Here is a 15568-nt window from a genome sequence, read left to right as displayed (position 1 = left end):
TTTGAGCAATTGTTCTGGTTTATCTTCAGTTTGATACAAATACTTCATTAAGAAATCAATTCCTTCATCAGATCTCATCAACAAATAAACATGTAAAAATAATTCAAGTACAGTAGAACAGTAATAATAACGGTAATTGACACCCAATGAGTCTATATGAAGGCATTTAAGGCAAAATGACAAATCATTAAAACAAATTGACTTATCCACTTGCACTCTATACATAATGCCTTGCTTTCTTATTTAGATATCCCATTTTACTGTAAAATGTATTATTCATTATTACATCTTTAACAAATAACTTTTGTTATATGTACTTGCAACAAAACCAAAATAAAATGTTCTTGGACTCCTCCACTATTTCTCCAACTCAAAGAAGTATTTCATTGTGAATGACTACCAGAAAAATAAATAGAGAATAGTCTTGAGTAGTGATGAGCGAACACTGCAGAGTTCTCTTCCTAGTGAGTTGAAACATGGAAATGTTTGTGAACTTTGCCAAACCACACAAAATGCACTGAAGTGAATGGGAATGACAGAACTGAACTAGTGTTGATTGGATTTTAATGGTGCATTGGTGTTTTCAGTGTCCCTGAGGGCTTCTGCCAACTATGTTGGACTCATTATTGTGCCCAGAAATGTGATCCGAGTGAGCTGTGAGCCTGCAATACTAACCACTGCGCCACTGTGCTTCAGCAACAAAAGAAGCAGATGGAATGATTACCAAAAACAAAATAAAACAAATTGTCACACACTAGCAGTAAGTTAAAAAAAAAAATACACACGTAATTAGCTAGGCAGCATTGCATGGCCAGTGCACAGGGATCAGTGTTATATGTCCAGTGGCAGTACTTCAAGTTGAAAATACTGCAAGTTTTTATTTATTTATTTTATTAACACATACAGTATAGGGTGGAAGGACGGAGTACTCATTGGTGTCATCAAGCATGTCCGAAGCAGCTCTGCAATCTACAGTATATAATAAAAGCCCAGCGCGGTGTCCGTGTCCGGGTCCGCGTTCCTTTTGGCTGTATAGCCGCCCTGTAGAAAAGCCCCAGTCCGTCCCCTCTCAGAATTCCTGCTTACCCCCCTCCGTTCTTTCCCCTTTGCTTTTTTTTTTTTACCCTGTTCCCGAAAATCTTTTCAAAACAAAAGTAAAGAAATAGACAGAGCGTCACATTAACGTCTTCTCCCCTCTGCCTATTAAATAATCAATAAAATGAAATAAAAAAATCACGAAAGAAACAGAAACCACAACCTACCCTTACAGCGTCCACCGCGCTTCTGGCGTTACAGCCAAACACGTGGTGTATGCAGGTTATGAGGTGTGACGCTAATTAACGCCCGTACAACAACAGATTATATTGTTCATATACTATTAACTATTTACAGGTATCAACTCTTTTGGGGAAGTTCATAACAAAAAAAAATTAAATTATACATAACATGTGCACTTGAGTATTTCGAGCCCCGCGTCTGAGTCGGATGGTTCCCCTGGTCACCAATTCGTGTGTTTCACTATGCCCACTATCCCTTTCCGTCTTCGGCTACCCATGTGCACTTGTACGGAGAAAACCTTACGGAACAATGCCGAAACGAAACGCAACTAAACCTGCTGCTTCGAGAGAGGACACATTACAGCGTGATCACGTAGCAAGGAGGCAAAGGCGTGACAGTCGCTTGCAAGAAACGGACACTCAGCATTCACACAGATTAGCTCAATGACGCGTCTCTGCCGCACAACGAAAGGCGACTGAAACCCCTACAGAGAGAGAACACAGATTACGCCGTGATCGCGAAAGAAAGAGGCAAAAGCGTGCCAATGAGACACCCGACGACAGGTCCTTACGATTGCAAAACAACCGTAATATACAGAAACGTACGGTCTCGCAAGAAACTCCGAGTGAACGCTCTCAAACTGACACTCACCACTCACAGACATAAATGTGGTGCGATGAAGGACCCAGTTCACGACTGGCAGCCGCGTTTAAACAGTCATTCAACTGTGGTCATCCAACGAGCAGCGTAGGGCGCACCAAGTTGCTAGTGATCTGATAGTTTGCTTGCGTTTCAGTTCTGTGCTTGACTGCTACAGCTCTGTGATGTCATGCTGGCCTTGCAAAGCATCATGTGGTGCTGTGGAAAAAAATGTGTGCCGAAGCCATAAGCAAGACGGACTTCCAAGAAAATATTCAGTGAACAAGGTCACCAGTGAGTACGTTATATTTGCTGTGAAAAGGGCTTTGGTGAATTTCACCAATTTTCATTACTTAGTCCTAAATTATCATTACAAATGAAATTCAAAATGGAAGTATTTTTATTGCAATTGGCCAGTGGAGTCAGGCCATATGACCACCTGAGTTCTGTACTGTAAGACTAAAAATATCTAACAGAACAGCACTGGTTGAGTGTTTGGATTTCACGCATGCTCAGTCCCTAAATGCCCATCGTGCGCGTCACTAATGTCGGAGAGGCGGCGGCTCGTTCAGCGTTTTCATTCCGCACAGTGCTGATGGCAAGTGTGCATAGGAATATTACACTTGTGTGCTAATAACGGATCTTAAACATGTCTCAAGCACCCTAAAATATCGTTCTGTGATCCAGTTCAATTTCACTCTTGAACCCGAGAACCCTAATTTGCAGTTGTTTAATATGAAATCTGCTAAGCATCCATTGTAGCAAACAAACGCTGATTTCTTTGCAGGAGGCTGCTGGCTTGACACAATTCCGACCGTATTGATGTTGATATTTTTATTCGGTTTTTTTTTTTTTTTACTTAGTAGTTGCATTTTAAAGTTGCAGATAAAATGTTTGCCAAATAAAAAAAATGTAAACAGGAGCTAATACTTAAAGATCATTACAGTTGAAAAAGGCACACAAGCTCACCACGCGGCGACCTATAAAATATATCGACAAGCACCGACTTTGCATCTATTGCACCCTGGGAGCAGAAGGGCACCTGACGGAGCGCGTAGCGAGCTGAGGACTAACGAGTGCGTTTGATGTGTTTTAAGTAATCGGGAGCAATTTTGTAGCCTTGTAAAGCATCATGGAGCATTGGGGAAAATTGTTTGCCTAAGCTGGACAGAAAGATATGGAAGAAGATGATCCGCTGTGGCAACCTCTAACGGTAGCAGCCGAAAGAAGAATAAGTTCAATGAATAAGGGTGGTTGGCCAACCCAGCAAATCTTGCTGTGAAAAACGCCTTTATGGGGTAAAGACATGGCAATCTCCCTACATGAAGGCGTTGGGAATGCTACACCTTTGGGCCACGGGGGAAAACGCAGCATTTGCGACAGCGATGATTTGGGTGTGGCAACCAACAGTTCTAATATTGTTCCAGACTTGCAACGCACGACGCAATACGCAAATTTCACATGCAATGAAAAAACTTAGTAACCACCATTTTTTTCAGAATGGAGTTTTTTTTAGCATTACTAGATCTTTCCATATTGTAGCGACCCGTGGTTGAGTCTTAAAGTTTTCAGAGCCGCACTCAGCCCTGCACTTCCCCCAAGCTAGTCGGCCAGCGGAATGCCAGCGCCATGCACGCAGTTGTACCTAGCTCATTAAGCAAGCGAGCACTCGTGTCCCATACACCGCACGACTCCGAATGTCTCAGCAATCATTGCTTAGATTAAATCTTAGCAATACACAGCTCTGTCCTGTTGTATCTCTTTATTAGAGCAGATAGTCGGAAAACAAAGCTCAATTTCATTGCATAGCCATTGCCAAGGTCATTAACGAAGCCACCTTTCTCATTGATGGTAACTATTTACAATTTAATAACCCCGGACGGCAATAACCTAAACCCATTCCACCAGTTGAACACAAACACATACAACAAATTACAACAGGAACAATAATTCGATTGCCTTGATAATTTAACACAACAGTAAACTTTACATAAATTACCCACAATGCATTATGCCGCCAGCGCTGGCCGCCGGGTCACTACAATATTGTGACGTGTCTTGCCATTGCATGGGCTATAGGGAAGGGAAGGGAAGCAGTGTTGGGGTGGAGTCTTGGGGGAACCCTGTTTGTAAGGGCTTGGGGCACCTCCCTAGAGAGAGATGAGTGACAGGGATCCGGGTTAATTAATGGGGCGTGATAAAAAGGGGTGGTGTGGCCGGAAGGGTGAGTTGCAGAGACTGGAGAAAGTGAGGAGAACAGCATAAGGTGTAAAGAAGGGAAGTAACTGTTTTTAAGGACAAAGGTGATTAGTCTTTGTTATTTTGGAGGTGTCCCCGTGACCCAGACAACGGGCGGTTGTAGGGCACCGTTTATATCGCGGCATATTGAATAAAAAGCCAGTCGGCATTTGGAAGACTTCCCCGGACAAGCGGCTCCTGAGTGTGTTTATTCGACGGGACGTCACATTGGTGATCAGAAGTGGGATTTGGTTATTAGACAAACGGAGTCGCGACAGTGTGGAAATGAAACGAAGCAGCAGTCAAAGTCCGGGTGAGAGTGTATTTAAAGAAGCGTTCACGCCGCATATAAGTTCGCCTAGGCAGTTAGCACTCATGGAGGAGGGCAGGTTTTCAGCCCGCGTGAAGCAAGAGGGCGACTTAGAGCCTCCTTCGGAACAGTTTTCATTTATGAGGCTGAATGCTGTTGAGCCTGCAGAGCGACCCCATTTTATGGAAGACGCTCAATTTAATGCGAGGCCGGACGGAGCGATAGAAACGAAAGAATTGCAGCGCTTCCCAAATGTGTTGGCGTGGACCGAATTCAAACAGCGCTTCCTTTATTTAGCAAATACGTACGGATGGACTGAGGATTATGGAGCAGGGCAGTTATTGGCACACGTAGATGGAGAGGCAATAAACGTGTTGGCTGAAGGATTTCGCGAAGGGCGCCGTGGCTACACAGAACTGTTACGCTGCATGGACAACACGTGGCTGAGGGCGGCTAGGGAGGCGGGGCATTTGAGTGATGAAATAAAGACACAACGGATGGGTGGGACTGTATTAAAGATTGGCAGATTTGATGGAACTGGGTCTTGGGAAGCATACAACACCCGTTTTCGCATGATTGCCAGGGCAAATGGCTGGAGTTTGGAGGACCAAGCTGTGCAGCTGGCTGCAGCATTGGATGGTGATGCATTGGTGGTTCTGACGGATGTGCCAGAAGATGAGCTGTTAAATGCCCATGCTTTGGAAATTGCATTGGAGCGACGGTTTGGCCATATAGAAGCTGTGACTACAATAAGACAACAGCTGGAGCAGAGGGTTCGCAGGACAACTGAGGCCCTGGGGGCATTTGCAGCAGATGTACAGTCTCTGGTGCGACGGGGTTATCCCCATTTTGACAGATCCGTGCAGGCAGAGTTGGCTAAGGAGGCATTTCTGGGGTTTGAGCCCACCATATCTCCGACAGCAGGTCCGTTTTGCTAAGCCTGAGACCTTGGAACAAGCTTTGTCTGCGGCCCAGGAGGCAGAACAAATACTTAAAGAGGGTTACAGCCAAGTACCTCTTCCATCAGCACAGTCGACCAAGGTGAGGAGACCAGAAGCTATCCACCAAACTAAGGCCATAGATGTAGAACAAGAGTATGAGGCAGTGGCTCCAGTGACTACCGTACAGAAGTTCAGGAATCCTTCATGCCTAATGCGCCCACCCGCTGCTGGTACTGTGGACAACATGGACACTTGCAACGTGACTGCCCCAGTAGGGCTAAACAAGAGGACTCCCAAGTAAGCATTGTACCGGGAAACGACCAGTGTTGTTGGGACCAGTGTAGGAGGGACAACGCTGGCCCCAAGAACAGTCCCTGTTGGTCAGCTGGGTGAGGGAGATTACTGTCACCTTTCAGTTTTGATTGGTGGCCATGTATGCAAGGCACTGGTGGATACAGGGTCAACTGCATCTATTATCCATCCTGACATGTTGGATGTGGCGGTCCTATGTGCAGCCAATTCTACTAAGTTGATGACAGCTACAGGTGAGATGACCCCCATGTTAGGCAGAGCACAAGTAGACATTTGTATTGCTGAGAAGCAGTGGGTGCAGGATGTCTGGGTGGCTAATATCAACAACTCCTGTATCTTGGGACTTGATTTCTTACAAGCAGTTGGAGCACGAATAGATCTTCAGATGGGGACTCTGTATCTTCAAGGCATTGGGACACTCCCTTGTTAGGGCACCAGCAAGGCAGAAGGGAACCACCAGTGGTGGCTCCCAAGAAGAACATGTGCCTATTTTACTAACATCACTCAACCCGTACCAGTAATGAAGGTTGTCAGCACTGTTTGGAATGCCAACAGGAAAGGGTTAACACACAAGCAACAGCGCCAGCTCTGGCAGTTATTACATGACTTTAGGGACCGTTTTGCTACCTCTGCAGATGATGTTGGCCAGACTTCTCTTGTGCAGCATGACATCAATACTGGGAGTGCTTTCCCTATCAAACAGCGCCCGCCGTATGCCACTAGCTAAACAGACAGCAGCTGAGAACATTCTGCAGGAAATGAGACAGGCCGGGATTATCGAACCCTCTGAGTCTCCCTGGGTCTCTCCTGTGGTCCTTGTTCCCAAGAAGGATGGCAAGTGGCGATTTTGTGTTGATTATCGGCGGGTAAATGCTGTAACCATCAAGGACTCCTATCCGTTGCCTCGCATTGATGAGTCCCTGGATTTGGTGGCAGGATCAGCCTGGTTTTCATCACTAGACCTGCGCAGTGGCTACTGGCAGGTGCCGCTAACACCTGAAGCTCGACCTAAGACTGCATTCTCCACAGGAAAGGGACTCTGGCAGTTCCGAGTTATGCCTTTTGGTCTTTGCAATGCTCCAGCTACCTTTGAACGGTTAATGGATAAAGTATTGGCAGGTATGTCTGGTACTCAATGCCTTGTCTACTTGGATGATTTACTGGTTCATGGCAAGACATTCCAGGAGGCTCTGGAGTCCTTGAGGGAGGTTCTGCAGAAGCTTCGTGTGGCCAACCTTAAACTTCATCCTGATAAGTGCCACCTTCTCCGGAGAGAAGTGTCATTTCTGGGTCACCGTGTGAGTCAAAGAGGTGTCACCACAGAGAAAGATAAGGTGTCTGTTGTGCAAGAGTGGCCAGAGCCACAGGATCGAAGGCAGATTCGTGAATTTCTTGGACTGGCCTCTTACTATAGGCGATTTGTACCTGAATTTGCCACTATTGCTGCACCCTTGCATCGTTTATTGAGCCCAGATGAAGCATTCCAGTGGGGGGAGGACCAACAAGCCGCCTTTTGTAAATTGAAAGAAGCCCTTTGCGGTGCACCGATCTTGGCTCCACCCAATATTGACCTGCCATTTCTCCTTGACACCGATGCCAGTGATGTGGGCTTAGGGGCTGTGCTGTCACAGCGGCACCCAGAGGGAGAGCGTGTGGTGGCTTACTATAGCCGTGCTCTCAGAAAAGCTGAGAGGAATTATTGTGTAACTCGGAGGGAGCTCCTCGCCCTGGTAGAATCTGTTCGTCACTTCAAGCACTACCTGTGTGGTCTCTCTTTGTGGTCCGCACTGATCATGCTGCTCTCCAGTGGTTACTGTCTTTTCGAGAACCTGAGGGTCAGATTGCTCGTTGGTTGGAGGAGCTTCAGACTTACCACTTTCAAGTAGAGCATCGACCTGGTGAGAAACACAAAAATGCAGATGCTCTGTCTCGACGACCCTGCGCAGATCAGGGATGTGCCTATTGTGAGAAAAGGGAGCGTCAAGATCAAAGCTGTGAGGATCCTGATAAGGTTCAGTGCCAGGTTGTACCCAAGAATGGCGAGATAGTCAGGAATGTGACCCTGAGGTCAAGAAGGTTCTCCACTGGAAAGAGGAACAGCATCGTCCCTGCTGGGAGGAAGTGGCACTGGAATCACCTGCAGTTAAGGGTCTTTGGTCCCAGTGGGACAGCTTGGTTGTGGACGAGGGGGTATTGAAGCGACAATGGAAGGACCCTGCAACTGGAGAAGGGAGGTGGCAGATCGTTGTACCACAACAGCTGCGTGAAGAGATCCTGAAGAACATGCATGGAACGCTTGGAGTTGGTCATTTTGGAGTCACCAAGACCTTAAGGTGGGTGAGGCAGGCGTTTTATTGGGGACAGTGCAGGCGCGATGTAGAGGACTACTGCTGCAAGTGTGATTTATGCACAGCCAGGAAAGGACCCCAAGGAAGGTCTACTGCCCCACTACAACAGTATCAGGTAGGGGCTCCAATGGAACGGGTGGCAATTGACATTCTTGGGCCATTTCCCTGCTCAGCTATGGGGAATCGGTTTGTTTTAGTCGCAGTGGACTATTTTACCAAGTGGCCGAGGCCTATGCACTACCTAATCAAGAAGCTGAGACTGTTGCTGAAGCTCTCATTACAGGATTCTTTAGTCGGTTTGGGATGCCTGTCGAACTGCATTCAGACCAAGGGAGAAACTTTGAAAGCCAGGTCTTTCAAAAAGTATGTGGGAGACTTGGCATCCAGAAAACCCGAACTACCCCTACACCCCAGAGTGATGGGCTAGCTGAGCGATTTATCCAGACTCTGACCACACAGCTGGCTCTTACCACCTCTAAAGATCAAAAGGACTGGGACCAACAGCTGGCTCTGGTTCTGATGGCCTGCCGATCTGCTGTGCAGGAATCCTCTGGATGCACCCCTGCTTTATTAATGCTAGGACGAGAGCTGCGAACACCGTCTGCACTTGTATATGGTGTTCCCCCTGACACCCCAGCTGAACCTCCAGGCCCTGACTATGCTCGCAGGTTGCAGGATCGATTGGAGGTGGCACATAACTTTGCAAGGTGCCGGATAAGAGTAGCAGCAGAAAAACAGAAGCGCCACTATGACATTCGGGTTCGGGGGCAGCCTTTTCAAGCAGGTGATCAAGTTTGGGTGTATGGCCCAAAAAGACAGAAGGGACGCTCTCCAAAGCTGGATAGTCCTTGGGTGGGACCCTGTCAAGTATTGGAACGGGTGGGGGAGGTTGTTTACTGGGTCCAGTTACCACCCCTGGGCAGGAGAGTGTTTTTGCATCAGGACCGTCTGGCCAGTTACAGAGGTTGTGCTCCTTCACAACCTGCACCCATGACTGCCACAACACCTTCTACAAATCCTGGCTCAGATGTTATACCACTTGCCCGGCCTGACTCCACTAACAGACGCCCACGCCGGCGAAGACAGCTGCCAAGACATCTGCATGATTATGTGCTTCCTCGGGGACGAGGAGCTGAGGAGGGGGCAGTGTGACGTGTCTTGCCATTGCATGGGCTATAGGGAAGGGAAGGGAAGCAGTGTTGGGGTGGAGTCTTGGGGGAACCCTGTTTGTAAGGGCTTGGGGCACCTCCCTAGAGAGAGATGAGTGACAGGGATCCGGGTTAATTAATGGGGCGTGATAAAAAGGGGTGGTGTGGCCGGAAGGGTGAGTTGCAGAGACTGGAGAAAGTGAGGAGAACAGCATAAGGTGTAAAGAAGGGAAGTAACTGTTTTTAAGGACAAAGGTGATTAGTCTTTGTTATTTTGGAGGTGTCCCCGTGACCCAGACAACGGGCGGTTGTAGGGCACCGTTTATATTGCGGCATATTGAATAAAATTCCAGTCGGCATTTGGAAGACTTCCCCGGACAAGCGGCTCCTGAGTGTGTTTATTCGACGGGACGTCACAATATGTTATAAGGTAGTGGTGATGGCCAAATATGTCTTCATTCCGGTCTTAGCACGATGGAAGATGGTAGTATGTACACAGTATTTTACAAACTACAGTACAAGACAAAAACCTTGCAACTCCACTGACCAATGAGGAAAGACAGCCTACCAACGAAGACGTCGGTTTACGATTTCTTGATTTAAATGCTGCGACTACGAGATTTAAATGACAGGTGTTGCTGATTCGTGAAAAATATAAACAATATTGTGTACGTGTAGCTCAGGAAAAATGAAATCTACAAATCGTTAATTAGGGGCCACTTCATTTTCTCAATTTGCCGAAAACTTGAAAGATCTGATGTACTAGGTTTTTCCATAGTTGGTGTCATATTCTTTGTGTTCTGTGGTATTTGACTCTATACAGTTGAACGTAACACAGAAAGATTTATTTAAAGAGAAACTTTACTAATGAAATAATCAAGTGCTTCACGTACAGGTCAGCCATTTAACAACTACGTTTCCTTCCTCTGAATAGGGAGTATCCCCAATTTACAAGAACTTGTAAGAAATTTACATAAACTGTAATATAAGGGAGTGTTTAAAAATTACTTATCTTGACATCTTCCTTTTTTTAAATAATAAGAATACAATATTCTACTTATTCAGTTAACAATACTTAGACATGGCTTTCATTTGTTACAAACATCAATGCTATTTTCAGTAACAACTGACAACTATATACATTATATTCTTACGTGTGATGGTCTAAGTTTCCCAAAAGCTTATTAACATTTAGCATGTCTCTATTAGCCTTGTTGGTGGTTGTTTCACTCTTGATGATCTTCTGAGAGTCTCACTTGATTCTCTGCCTGATTCTGGCATTCTGCTGGTTGATGTCGTCATTTCTTCTCTTTCAGTGCTCTTTTTTGAATGTTCTTGTGATGTTTTATCCACGACTATATCTCATCGATTTCTTCTAAGCACCGTACCATTGCTTGTTTCAATAATATATGATCTAGGGTCTATTTGCTCCTTAACTGTTCCTTGCAGATTCCATGTTTTTGCTGAACTCTCCTTTATTCTAACCTCCTCTCCTATTTCCAGTTCTGGGAGAGTTCTGGTTCCTCTGTCATAGTACATTTTTTGTTTTCTCTTTTTGTTTTCTTTCACTTTTGCACTTCATCTTCCATTCCAGATTTTAGCAGGTTCTGCTTCATTGGAAGGTTTGATCGTAGTCGTCGTCCCATGAGCAGCTGTGCTGGGGAAGCTCCGTGTTCAAGGGGTGTACTTCGATATATTAGAAGGCTTTTGTAAAAATCACTTCCACTCTCTTTAGATTTCTTCATTAGATTTTTAATAGTTTGAATTGACCTTTCTACAAGTCCATTAGATTGAGGAAAGTTTGGACTTGATGTTTTATGTACAAAGTCTGATTCCTTTGCAAAGTTTTTGAATTGAAGACTTGTAAATTGTGGTCCATTGTCGCTAAAAACTTCATTTGGCACTCCATATCTGGAAAAAACAGCTTTCAGACATTTTATTACTGCTTCACTGTTTGTAGTATTCAATGCACACACTTCAGGATATGCAGAAACATAATCGGTGACCATCAGAAACTCTTTCCCATGACAGATAAATAAATCAACACCAACTTTTTCATATGGCCTTTCTGGTACAGGATGAAGTGTTAATGGCTCTGAAGGATTACTAGGTCTATATTTTAAACATACTGAACATCTTTCCACTTCGCTACTTACATCTTGATTAATCTTGGGCCAATACATTACCTCTCGTGCCCTTTTCTTGCATTTTTCAATGCCTAAATGCCCTTCATGAATTTTTTGTAGCATCTGCTTTCTTAATGATATTGGTATCACAATTTTACAACCTTTATAGATAATCCCATCGACAACTGTAAGTTCTGCCTGACAGTTCCAGTAATCACTTACTTGTGGGTTGCAGTTATGCTTGTTTTCTGGCCATCCTTGAATAATTACTTCAGCGTCTGCATTACTTCATCTTTTGCTGTCTCTGTTCTAATAAGCTGTGTTTTGCTATCTGACACTGGCATTGCTTTTAGCACCATATCCACATATGCCTCTATTACCTCTGAGATCTTTTCTTCATGTCTATACTTTTCATCTACTGCTCTTGACAGGGTGCCGGCTGTAAACATCCATCTGCCAGGAGTGAATGTTACTTGCAGAGTATATCTCTGTAGCTTAATCATCATGCGTTGTATACGAAGTGGACAGTCATTAAGAGGTTTTTTAAATAAAGCAATCAGTGGTTTATGGTCTGTTTCAACCATTACAGCTTGTCCAGACACAAACTGCTGAAAGCGTTCACATGCAAAAGTGATACTCAATAGTTCCTTCTCTCTTTGTGCATATCTAGTCTCGGCTCCAGTAAGAGGTCTAGATGCATATGCGACTGGCTGCCATGTGTCATCATGCTGTTGTAGTAGTACAGCTCCTAATCCAGATTGTGAGGCATCAGATGAAATTTTGATTGGTTTATGTGGATCATAGAACTTTAAAACCGGCTCTTTTATTAGTAGCTTCTTGACTTCATTCCAGGCCGTCTCTTGTTCGTAGTTCCAAGTTCATTCCATATTTTTTTCTGTCAGTTGTCTAAGAGGTGCTAAAATATTTGACAGATTTGGAATACATTTTGCAAGATAATTCACCATACCCATAAATCTCTGTATGTCTTTCTTGCACTTTCTTTCATACTTATTGCCCTCCATGTTAATAGTAAGCACTCTTTCAATCAAGTTCATTTTCTCACAAGCAGACAATCCTAAAATTGCCTGAACGTCTTTTGGCACAACCACAAATGACAGTGAATATTTTTTGTTTTTGTACATAACACAAGCTACACATTGCCCTTAAACAGGTATTTGCACTCCTGACATAATTTTTATTTCTGTTTCTTGCAGACATGGTCTGGGCTGCAGTTTTCTATATTGATTTTCGGGCATGATGTTCACTTGTGCTCCAGTATCTAATTTAAATGAAATAACGGCATTGTTCACTTGAACTGGCAGAATCCGTTCTTTCCTTCTCCCATTTACTTCAGTCAATTCATCTATATAAAATTCCTCAACTTCAGTTTCTTCTAAAGTGTGCACTTGGCTTGGTTTCACTTGTGATTTACAGCAGCGTGCAAAATGGTTGTTCTTCCCACATTTTTTACAAACTTTATTGTATGCTGGACACTGTCTGGGAGCATGGTGTGATCCACAACGTCCACATGCCTGTTTTGTGCTGTACATTTTTTTATTTCCACTTTTATTTTGCTCTGTATTTAAAGGGATTTTGTTCAGTACATGTACTGCGTTTTCCTCATTACACATTTCTTTTACTTGTTCTTTGATTGTTTCGGCTGCCCTGCATATTCTTACTGCTTTTTCCAAATCCAAATCCAGCTCTCTTAGTAACCTTTCTCTGAGTGCGTTATCTGGTATTCCGCAGATAATCCTGTCTTTTATTAAAGATTCTGTTAACTCTCCAAATTCGCACGTTTTACTCCGTGTGCGCAACTCGGTGACGTACTGATCAATCGTTTCACCTTGCTTCTGTATACAAGTAAAGAACTTGTGTCTTTCGTAAGTGACATTCCATTTTAGAATGCAGTATCTTTCAAATTTATCCAGTATAACATCTAACTTCAACTGCACCGCTTCTGACACCATGTCATATTCTTTGGGTTCTGTAGTATTTGACTCTATACAGTTGAACGTAACACAGAAAGATTTATTTAAAGAGAAACTTTACTAATGAAATAATCAAGTGCTTCACGTACAGGTCAGCCATTTAACAACTACGTTTCCTTCATCTGAATAGGGAGTATCCCCAATTTACAAGAAGTTAACATAAACTGGAATATAAGGGAGTGTTTAAAAATGACTTATCTTGACAGTTGGTGAGAGATGTATGCATTTTCCACTGCTCCACGTAAGGTAATATTGAAGACTAATCAGGCCGCTTTTTAAATGATTTTTAAGCACAGAGGAAAAAATAAACATTTGAAAAATCCGTAATTTAATAAACCACCAAGAAAAGTAACAATGCACGCTACGAACCAACATACAATTGTCCGTGACTGAAAACCGGAGGAGCGCCGTCGCGCTTTCTCCTTCCAAAGCGAAGGACGGGGTTGAACGGCGCTCGTTCAGTATGCACTGCCCGCTTATGTGCCCGCCCCCAACTCCCTACCTGAGTCGCTTTCGTCTGTGTACAGTCCACATGCACCTGTGAGTCACTTTGACTTAGTGATGGGACGCTCGATACTCAGGTTTCGACACTGTGTCGAGCTTTCGAAGCGCTGGAGATCGAAGCACCGCTTCGAGGCTTGCTTCAAATGCGCCCGTCACGTGATTTTGAGCACGCTAGCGTAATGACGTCATTATATCCGCGCAGTCAGCAGTCGATTTGGTCAGTCACTAGTCTGCTGAAGTGCTTTGGCTCAAAGCGTAAAAGCGGTTGTCTGTGCTATATTGATAAAATACGCTAACACGAGTTCAAATCCTAGTTGGGGCTCGCATATGTTGAAATAAGGATTTTGTATAAAACAGTTAAGTAGTACTTGTTTGAAAGTTAACAAATATATTTTGGAGACATTATGAACGATTTACATGGGGCACCTTTTTCCTCGGTGTGGAATTGTGTCCACCAAGAATCTGTAACAAATCGATGAGCATATTTTGCGTAAGGTAGCACGTATTGTAACAATCCAGAATCTATTCTACCCCATGTCGATCATATCACAGAGGCTAAGAAATGCTTCACTAAAGCCGACGTGGTCATTACACCAGTATATGCGCAAGACATTCCTCATTAAACGTTTTTACTATTCAGTGATTCCCAGATCTGTTGCTGATTTGTATTATTGATTTCCAAAAAGCAATGTGAGTAAAAGCGTGTTCTGCATAACTAATCACAACTGTCTTTAAAACAGAATCAGCGCCATCAACAGTGTCTTCTGCAATTTTAGGAAAGCCTCAGGATTTCTGCGTTAATGAGACAAAAAAGTTGTAAAGAAACTTTGCAAATTCATCCAAAGGTGAACGTAAAGATCACTCAAGTACTGAGAAGAAGGAGCAGCTGGATAAGCACATCTGGAGCCAAACTTTCAAAAAAGCACCTGACTTTGTCATGAACATTCCTTTAGTTGTGAATTCATCTTATCAAAGGCTGCGCTGGGGGGTAAATAAGTAATCTTCCGAAGTGCAGCACAACAGAGTAAATAATTGATGTAAATAGAAATACTGAAAGACTAAGTTTTTGCCGTTTCTGTATTCTTAAACCATCTTCCAGTTACACAATCCCCCGCAGTCTCTGTCACATTCAATGTTCTCTGCTCCTTAACCTGTCTTGTTACCCAAAGCATCAACACTCAGTTTCATTCAAGGCTTTACCGTCCTTCCTTTCATAGACATAAAATAAAACACATTTCCTCTACATGTCCAATAATAATAGTAAACTTGCAGGAACGAGAAAAGCACAAGATGAGAATATTTATGACAAGAGCCTGGACATCAGGATGAGAATGTGCCTTGTCACCCATTACGTGAGCTCGTCTGCCATCCCTCGGTTACACTGGCACACGTTACACTCTGGAGCAAATGCAATGGAGAATATCAATCAATCAATCAACATTTATTTATATAGCACATATTCATACAAAAAAATGTAGCTCAAAGTGCTTTACAAAATGAATAGAAAAATAGAAGACACAATAAAAAATAAACATAAGTCAACATTAATTAACATAGAATAAGTAAGGTCCGATGGCCAGGGTGGACAGAAAAAACAAAAAAAAACTCCAGAGGCTGGAGAAAAAAATAAAATCTGTAGGGGTTCCAGACCACGAGACCGCCCAGTCCCTCTGGCAATCTACCTAACATAAGTCAAACAGTCCTCTTTGTATTTAGGGTTTTCATGGAAGGAC

Source organism: Polypterus senegalus, chromosome 13 (assembly GCF_016835505.1).
Source record: "Polypterus senegalus isolate Bchr_013 chromosome 13, ASM1683550v1, whole genome shotgun sequence".
Classification (NCBI taxonomy): domain Eukaryota; kingdom Metazoa; phylum Chordata; class Cladistia; order Polypteriformes; family Polypteridae; genus Polypterus; species Polypterus senegalus.
Note: the sequence above shows the minus strand (reverse complement) of the source record.